This window comes from Oncorhynchus nerka, linkage group LG25 (assembly GCF_034236695.1).
Source record: "Oncorhynchus nerka isolate Pitt River linkage group LG25, Oner_Uvic_2.0, whole genome shotgun sequence".
Classification (NCBI taxonomy): domain Eukaryota; kingdom Metazoa; phylum Chordata; class Actinopteri; order Salmoniformes; family Salmonidae; genus Oncorhynchus; species Oncorhynchus nerka.
Window position 1 is genome coordinate 13,539,896 of NC_088420.1, and position 10,517 is coordinate 13,550,412.

Sequence of the window (10,517 nt, forward strand, 5' to 3'; positions counted from 1 at the left end):
AAGTCTCTTCTTCTTATTGGTGTCCTTTAGTTGTGGTTCGTTTAGTTGTAATTCAACCATGAAGGCCTGATTTACACAGTCTCCTCTGAACAGTTGATGTTGAGGTGTGTCTGTTACTTGAATTTTGTGAAGAATTTTTTGGGGCTGCAGTTTCTGAGGCTGGTAACTCTAATGAACGTATCCTCTGCAGCAGAGGTAACTCTGGGTCTTCCTTTCCTGTGGCGGTCCTCATGAGAGCCAGTTTCATCATAGTTTTTGCAACTGCACTTGAAGAAATGTAAAAGTTCTTGAAATTTTCCGGATTGACTGACCTTCATGTCTTAGAGTAACGATGGACTGCCCTTTCCATTTCAGTAATGGATGGAAAAAATGTAACTAAATGATTTGATGAATGTTGAAAAATGTATGTTATTTATCTTTGTTTTGTATAAGATTAATCAATCAAAAACACACATGCAAAAACACAGATATTAAAAACAATTAGAACAAATCTACCTGCAGTAGAGCTTGTTGGATAAAAAGTGAATTTGTTATCATAACTTAAACAAATTGAGTTGATGTGACTTCTCATTTAGTTTTGCGTCAGCACCACATAAACATTATAAGTAATAATTACTTTTAATTGAGTAAAAGACATCTAGTAAGTTGAACTGAGTTAAAAAGCCTTATTGTTTACAGTGTTATAATGTTACACTGAGAACTTGTGTTGTGCTGCATTCCATCTTTAAGGTTCCTCTTGTCAGGGAAAAAGGTTGGTCTGGGTATTCCCACTTACCTGTAGAGAGAACATGTATACAGGAATAACAGCATTCTGGTGATGCCCTGGTTTTACCTGTAGAGAGAACATGTATAAAGGAATAACATCATTCTGGAGATGCCCTGGTTTTACCTGTAGAGAGAGAACATGTAGACAGGAATAACATCATTCTGGAGATGCCCTGGTTTTACCCGTAGAGAGAACATGTATACAGGAATAACATCATTCTGGTGATGCCCTGGTTTTTACCCGTAGAGAGAACATGTATACAGGAATAACATCATTCTGGTGATGCCCTGGTTTTACCTGTAGAGAGAACATGTATACAGGAATAACATCATTCTGGTGATGCCCTGGTTTTACCTGTAGAGAGAGAACATGTATACAGGAATAACATCATTCTGGTGATGCCCTGGTTTTACCTGTAGAGAGAGAACATGTATACAGGAATAACATCATTCTGGTGATGCCCTGGTTTTACCTGTAGAGAGAACATGTATACAGGAATAACAACATTCTGGTGATGCCCTGGTTTTACCTGTAGAGAGAACATGTATACAGGAATAACATCATTCTGGTGATGCCCTGGTTTTACCTGTAGAGAGAACATGTATACAGGAATAACAGCATTCTGGTGATGCCCTGGTTTTACCCGTAGAGAGAACATGTATACAGGAATAACAGCATTCTGGTGATGCCCTGGTTTTACCCGTAGAGAGAACATGTATACAGGAATAACAGCATTCTGGTGATGCCCTGGTTTTACCTGTAGAGAGAACATGTATACAGGAATAACAGCATTCTGGTGATGCCCTGGTTTTACCTGTAGAGAGAACATGTATACAGGAATAACATCATTCTGGTGATGCCCTGGTTTTACCTGTAGAGAGAACATGTATACAGGAATAACATCATTCTGGTGATGCCCTGGTTTTACCTGTAGAGAGAACATGTATACAGGAATAACATCATTCTGGTGATGCCCTGGTTTTACCTGTAGAGAGAGAACATGTATACAGGAATAACATCATTCTGGTGATGCCCTGGTTTTACCTGTAGATAGAACATGTATACAGGAATAACATCATTCTGGTGATGCCCTGGTTTTACCTGTAGAGAGAGAACATGTATACAGGAATAACATCATTCTGGTGATGCCCTGGTTTTAGCTGTAGAGAGAGAACATGTATACAGGAATAACATCATTCTGGTGATGCCCTGGTTTTACCTGTAGAGAGAACATGTATACAGGAATAACAGCATTCTGGTGATGCCCTGGTTTTACCTGTAGAGAGAACATGTATACAGGAATAACATCATTCTGGTGATGCCCTGGTTTTACCTGTAGAGAGAACATGTATACAGGAATAACAGCATTCTGGTGATGCCCTGGTTTTACCCGTAGAGAGAACATGTATACAGGAATAACATCATTCTGGTGATGCCCTGGTTTTACCCGTAGAGAGAACATGTATACAGGAATAACAGCATTCTGGTGATGCCCTGGTTTTACCTGTAGAGAGAACATGTATACAGGAATAACATCATTCTGGTGATGCCCTGGTTTTACCCGTAGAGAGAACATGTATACAGGAATAACATCATTCTGGTGATGCCCTGGTTTTACCCGTAGAGAGAACATGTATACAGGAATAACAGCATTCTGGTGATGCCCTGGTTTTACCTGTAGAGAGAACATGTATACAGGAATAACATCATTCTGGTGATGCCCTGGTTTTACCTGTAGAGAGAGAACATGTATACAGGAATAACATCATTCTGGTGATGCCCTGGTTTTACCTGTAGAGAGAACATGTATACAGGAATAACATCATTCTGGTGATGCCCTGGTTTTACCTGTAGAGAGAACATGTATACAGGAATAACAGCATTCTGGTGATTCCCTGGTTTTACCTGTAGAGAGAACATGTATACAGGAATAACATCATTCTGGTGATGCCCTGGTTTTACCTGTAGAGAGAACATGTATACAGGAATAACATCATTCTGGTGATGCCCTGGTTTTACCTTTAGAGAGAGAACATGTATACAGGAATAACATCATTCTGGTGATGCCCTGGTTTTACCTGTAGAGAGAACATGTATACAGGAATAACAGCATTCTGGTGATTCCCTGGTTTTACCTGTAGAGAGAACATGTATACAGGAATAACATCATTCTGGTGATGCCCTGGTTTTACCTGTAGAGAGAACATGTATACAGGAATAACAGCATTCTGGTGATGCCCTGGTTTTACCTGTAGAGAGAGAACATGTATACAGGAATAACAGCATTCTGGTGATTCCCTGGTTTTACCTGTAGAGAGAACATGTATACAGGAATAACATCATTCTGGTGATGCCCTGGTTTTACCTGTAGAGAGAACATGTATACAGGAATAACATCATTCTGGTGATGCCCTGGTTTTACCTGTAGAGAGAACATGTATACAGGAATAACATCATTCTGGTGATGCCCTGGTTTTACCTGCAGCACAAACATGTCTCCTGCAAAAGGAGAGAATAAAAAAAGATGAAAGTGAGTCATGCTGGGTTGCAGTCATCAGGGAAAGTACAATGTCCCATTTCGTCTAACTCTTCCCTGTGAATTAAAGTAGAAATGAGGGTTTGGTGCTTCAGTAGAGCTCGTTTACCAACATACCTGACATTGTCATGGTTCGCTTGGATGTGGCAACACCACTGAAACTGCCCACAGTACACGACGTCATACAATGGTTCTATTCTCCTTTGAGACACATCACTGCCCCCTGCCTGTAACCATACGTATGAGTGGACAGATTAAGCCTAGTCCTGGACTAAGAAACCCCTGCCTGTAACCATACGTATGAGTGGACAGATTAAGCCTAGTCCTGGACTAAGAAGCCCCTCCCTGTAACCATACGTATGAGTGGACAGATTAAGCCTAGTCCTGGACTAAGAAGCCCCTGCCTGTAACCATACGTATGAGTGGACAGATTAAGCCTAGTCCTGGACTAAGAAGCCCCTGCCTGTAACCATACGTATGAGTGGACAGATTAAGCCTAGTCCTGGACTAAGAAGCCCCTGCCTGTAACCATACGTATGAGTGGACAGATTAAGCCTAGTCCTGGACTAAGAAGCCCCTGCCTGTAACCATACGTATGAGTGGACAGATTAAGCCTAGTCCTGGACTAAGAAGCACTTTCAGTGGAGGATCTCCTTCGATCATGTTTGAAGTTTTTAAGGCTTTTTCTGTGACTAGAATCCTTCCCAATATCAGGAAAACTCTTCTCAGGTTATTAAAATATTCTTTCTCACGACTTAACCAGAGGCATTGACACCTGTTGACATACCTGCTACACACACTACCAGAAACAATGACTGAAATTCATCAGCGCATCTCAGGCAAGGTTTCTAGCTGTGTGGGAAACTTGTGACACTTGGAAAGGACCCTGTGAGAAGTAGGCTACTGTTGTACATTGTTACAGTCCTCGAGGAGATTTGTGTCATTGATGCTTTGTCTTATCATTGTAGTTAGAACTATTCCAATACAGCAATTTGGTTCATTGCTCAAGTATTACCATATATACACTACCGTTCAAAAGTTTGCGGTCAGCTTAGAAATGTTCTTGTTTTTGAAAGAAAAGCACATTTTCTAGGCACAGTTCCTCTGTCCAGCGTCTGTGTTCTTTTGCGCATCTTAATCTTTTATTTTTATTGGCCAGTCTGAGATATGGCTCTTTCTTTTCAACTCTGCCTAGAAAGCCAGCATCTCGGAGTCGCCTCCACTGTTGACGTTGAGACTGGTGTTTTGCGGGTACTATTTAATGAAGCTGCCAGTTGAGGACTTGTGAGGCATCTGTTTCTCAAACTAGAAACTCTAATGTACTTGTCCTCTTACTCAGTTGTGCACCGGGGCCTCCCACTCCTCTTTCTATTCTGGTTAGGGCCAGTTTGCGCTGTTCTGTGAAGGGAGTAGTACACAGTGTTGTACGAGATCTTCAGTTTCTTGGCAATTTCTCACATGGAATAGCCTTCATTTCTCAGAACAAGAATAGACTGATGAGTTTCAAAAGAAAGTGCTTTGTTTCTAGCCATTTTGAGCCTGTAATCGAACCCACAAATGCTGATGCTCCAGATACTCAACTAGTCTAAAGAAGGCCAGTTTTATTGCTTCTTTAATCATACAACAGATTTCAGCTGTGCTAACATAATTGCAAAAGGGTTTTGTAATGATCAATTACCCTTTTAAAATGATCAACTTGGATTAGCTAACACAATGTGCCATTGGAACACAGGAGTGATGGTTGCTGATAATGGGCCTCTGTGCGCCTATGTAGACATTCCATTTTAAAAAACACAGTTTCCAGCTACAATAGTAATTTACAACATGAACAATGTCTACACTATATTTCTGATCAAGTTGATGTTATTTTAATGGACAAAAGATGCGCTTTTCTTTCAAAAACAAGGACATTTCTAAGTGACCCCAAACTTTTGAACGGTAGTGTATGTAGTATATATATATATATATATATATATATATATATATACAATCCTAAACAGTATCAAACCTAACCTTTTGCACTTCTATTGACAGCAAAAAGTTATTCTGTGTCATTATCAATGCACTGATTATACCAGTTACATACATGAATGATTCTTGCCTGTGTTGAATTCATTCAATCCGATGAGGCTACCTAGGTTGAAACATTTAGGCTATGTTATAAAGAAAAAAATTGGCACCATTGCATCAGTCAGGTATGTTAGCCTACAAAACGTTTTCATTTACAGATAAACAGTGAATCAGAGTGATACACTTGGAATTACTATTACAACACTATGAATACACAGACTAGTGAATGAAAATCGTCAAGCATACAGCAATGAATATACTACTGACAGGTCAAGGTGTACATTGGCTAACTCACCTGTTTCGGTCTTTCGGCATCATAAAATGTTCCATGTAATAAACATGTCATAATATATCAAGTAGAGCGTGAAGTAAACTTGAACTATGTAGATATCAATCGATCCTGAAGAGCAGTCACTCATGTCACACCTGATCATTGAAAGTAAATGCAGACGTCCTGAAATGAGAACATGCCGTGTTGAGACATGGAAAAGTAGGAAAATACACACGCCCAGTTTTATCAGATCAACTTTCCGTGCACTCATTGGAGAGGACAGGACAACTCCTAAACAATTCACCTGAGACAGTGGTTTTACCGTTGATGGCAAACCCAAGAAATTACCTCTACCTAGTTCCTTTGCCACTCCAAATGTGCCGAACCCCTTTTAATTCATGCCATTGACATTTTTCTTGAGCTGATAAGCCTTGGGCACGTCTTCAGGAAAAACCGGTAGAGGTTGTCACAGGCAGAGAGGATTTCTTATTGTCAGACTCAAGCAAGCAACTTTTGAATAGTGTTGACTTAAACTGTGTGAAATTACTTCATAGTAGCCAAAGGTTCTGCTATTTCCCCTAAAAACGTAATGGTTAGCAATTAACATTGTCACAGTGCATTATTTAACTTTTTCTACTGCACTGCAATGAACTGAAATTTGTCGATGTTTGTACATTTTTGCCTTAAAATTATAATAATTCATGGCTTATTTCTTCTGCAGACAGTATTTCAGTCCATGCAGTATTTTATAAAGTCGAAATTGGAGTTAAATTATGGAGTTAATTATTTGTTCAGTTGTTAATCAGAGATCAGAAGAGGGATACTAAAGGAGGGAAAGATTATCGAACAGGAGTAACATCTCCCCCCTCCCTTATGGAACAGGAGTAACATCTACCCCTCTCTTATGGAACAGGAGTAACATCTCCCCCCTCCCTTATGGAGCAGGAGTAACATCTACCCCTCCCTTATGGAACAGGAGTAACATCTCCCCCCTCCCTTATGGAACAGGAGTAACATCTCCCCCCTCCCTTATGGAACAGGAGTAACATCTACCCCTCCCTTATGGAAGAGGGAACACCCCCCTATCCACATCGATGGAACAGTAGTGGAGAGGGTAGCAAGTTTTAAGTTCCTCGGCATACACATCACAGACAAACTGAATTGGTCCACTCACACTGACAGCGTCGTGAAGAAGGCGCAGCAGCGCCTCTTCAACCTCAGGAGGCTGAAGAAATTCGGCTTGTCACCAAAAGCACTCACAAACTTCTACAGATGCACAATCGAGAGCATCCTGGCGGGCTGTATCACCGCCTGGTACGGCAACTGCTCCGCCCTCAACCGTAAGGCTCTCCAGAGGGTAGTGAGGTCTGCACAACGCATCACCGGGGGCAAACTACCTGCCCTCCAGGACACCTACACCACCCGATGTTACAGGAAGGCCATAAAGATCATCAAGGACATCAACCACCCGAACCACTGCCTGTTCACCCCGCTATCATCCAGAAGGCGAGGTCAGTACAGGTGCATCAAAGCTGGGACCGAGAGACTGAAAAACAGCTTCTATCTCAAGGCCATCAGACTGTTAAACAGCCACCACTAACATTGAGTGGCTGCTGCCAACACACTGTCATTGACACTGACCCAACTCCAGCCACTTTAATAATGGGAATTGATGGGAAATGATGTAAATATATCACTAGCCACTTTAAACAATGCTACCTTATATAATGTTACTTACCCTACATTATTCATTTCATATGCATACGTATATACTGTACTCTACATCATCGACTGCATCCTTATGTAATACATGTATCACTAGCCACTTTAACTATGCCACTTTGTTTACTTTGTCTACATACTCATCTCATATGTATATACTGTACTCGATACCATCTACTGTATGCTGCTCTGTACCATCACTCATTCATATATCCTTATGTACATATTCCTTATCCCCTTACACTGTGTATAAGACAGTAGTTTTGGAATTGTTAGTTAGATTACTTGTTGGTTATCACTGCATTGTCGGAACTAGAAGCACAAGCATTTCGCTACACTCGCATTAACATCTGCTAACCATGTGTATGTGACAAATAAAATTGGATTTGATTTGATTTGGAACAGGAGTAACATCTCCCCCCTCCCTTATGGAGCAGGAGTAACATCTACCCCTCCCTTATGGAACAGGAGTAACATCTCCCCCCTCCCTTATGGAACAGGAGTAACATCTACCCCTCCCTTATGGAACAGGAGTAACATCTACCCCTCCCTTATGGAACAGGAGTAACATCTCCCCCCTCCCTTATGGAATAGGAGTAACATCCCCCCCCCTCCCTTATGGAACAGGAGTAACATCTCCCCTCCCTTATGGAACAGGAGTAACATCTCCCCCTCCCTTATGGAACAGGAGTAACATCTACCCCTCCCTTAAGGAGCAGGAGTAACATCCCCCCCCCTTATGGAGCAGGAGTAACATCTCCCCCTCCCTTATGGAGCAGGAGTAACATCCCCCCTCCCTTATGGAACAGGAGTAACATCTCCCCTCCCTTATGGAACAGGAGTAACATCTCCCCCTCCCTTATGGAGCAGGAGTAACATCTCCCCTCCCTTACGGAACAGGAGTAACATCTCCCCTCCCTTATGGAGCAGGAGTAACATTTCCCCCTCCCTTATGGAGCAGGAGTAACATCTCCCCCCTCCCTTATGGAGCAGGAGTAACATCTCCCCCTCCCTTGTGGAACAGGAGTAACATCTCCCCTCTCCCTTATGGAGCAGGATAAGATGTCCTCTCTCCTCCCTTATGGAGCAGGATAAGATGTCCTCTCTCCTCCCTTATGGAGCAGGATAAGATGTCCTCTCTCCTCCCTTATGGAGCAGGATAAGATGTCCTCTCTCCTCCTATATGGAGCAGGATAAGATGTCCTCTCTCCTCCCTTATGGAGCAGGATAAGATGTCCTCCCTCCTCCCCTATGGAGCAGGATAAGATGTCCCCTCTCCTCCTATATGGAGCAGGATAAGATGTCCTCTCTCCTCCCTAATGGAGCAGGATAAGATGTCCTCCCTCCTCCTATATGGAGCAGGATAAGATGTCCCCTCTCCTCCTATATGGAGCAGGATAAGATGTCCTCTCTCCTCCCTAATGGAGCAGGATAAGATGTCCTCCCTCCTCCCTTATGGAGCAGGATAAGATGTCCCCTCTCCTCCCTTATGGAGCAGGATAAGATGTCCTCTCTCCTCCCTTATGGAGCAGGATAAGATGTCCTCCCTCCTCCCTTATGGAGCAGGATAAGATGTCCTCTCTCCTCCCTTATGGAGCAGGATAAGATGTCCTCTCTCCTCCTATATGGAGCAGGATAAGATGTCCTCTCTCCTCCCTTATGGAGCAGGATAAGATGTCCTCTCTCCTCCCTTATGGAGCAGGATAAGATGTCCTCTCTCCTCCCTTATGGAGCAGGATAAGATGTCCCCTCTCCTCCCTTATGGAGCAGGATAAGATGTCCTCTCTCCTCCCTTATGGAGCAGGATAAGATGTCCCCTCTCCTCCCTTATGGAGCAGGATAAGATGTCCTCTCTCCTCCCTTATGGAGCAGGATAAGATGTCCCCTCTCCTCCCTTATGGAGCAGGATAAGATGTCCTCCCTCCTCCTATATGGAGCAGGATAAGATGTCCTCTCTCCTCCTATATGGAGCAGGATAAGATGTCCTCCCTCCTCCCTTATGGAGCAGGATAAGATGTCCTCCCTCCTCCCTTATGGAGCAGGATAAGATGTCCTCCCTCCTCCCCTATGGAGCAGGATAAGATGTCCTCCCTCCTCCTATATGGAGCAGGATAAGATGTCCTCTCTCCTCCTATATGGAGCAGGATAAGATGTCCTCTCTCCTCCCTTATGGAGCAGGATAAGATGTCCTCCCTCCTCCCTTATGGAGCAGGATAAGATGTCCTCCCTCCTCCTATATGGAGCAGGATAAGATGTCCTCCCTCCTCCCTTATGGAGCAGGATAAGATGTCCTCTCTCCTCCCTTATGGAGCAGGATAAGATGTCCTCTCTCCTCCCTTATGGAGCAGGATAAGATGTCCTCCCTCCTCCTATATGGAGCAGGATAAGATGTCCTCTCTCCTCCTATATGGAGCAGGATAAGATGTCCTCCCTCCTCCCTTATGGAGCAGGATAAGATGTCCTACCCTTTTAGAAGCACTAAGAGTTCTCAGAATCGGTTGGTTTGAAATGTTGTGGTTGCGGTGGCACACCTTTGGGCTCTGCGTAGAAGTGAGGACTTGAGTAAATACGCAGGGTTCTTGACTTTGAGTAATAGCCTATCTTAATTAACATTGTCGTTGACTGTATGACTCCCATTCGCAGAAACAATTAGTCAGTCAGTGTAATATCATTTCGGCCATAGTTTGGGAAGTAGTTTGGGGGTGGGGGTGCTGTGGTTTTTTCGCAGAAGGCTATATACTGTAGATGTTGTTTTGAGGTTACAGGCGGCTATATAGATGTTTTTTTGAGGTTACAGACGCTATATAGATGTTTTGAGGTTACAGGCGTCTATATAGATGTTTGAGGTTACAGGCGGCTATATAGATGTTTTGAGGTTACAGGCGGCTATATAGATGTTTTGAGGATATAGGCGGCTATATAGATGTTTTTAGGTTACAGGCGGCTATATAGATGTTTTGAGGCTATAGGCGGCTATATAGATGTTTTGAGGTTACAGGCGGCTATATAGATGTTTTGAGGTTATAGGCGGCTATATAGATGTTTTTAGGTTACAGGCGGCTATATAGATGTTTTGAGGTTATAGGCGGCTATATAGATGTTTTGAGGTTACAGGCGGCTATATAGATGTTTTTTTGCGGCTACAGACGTTA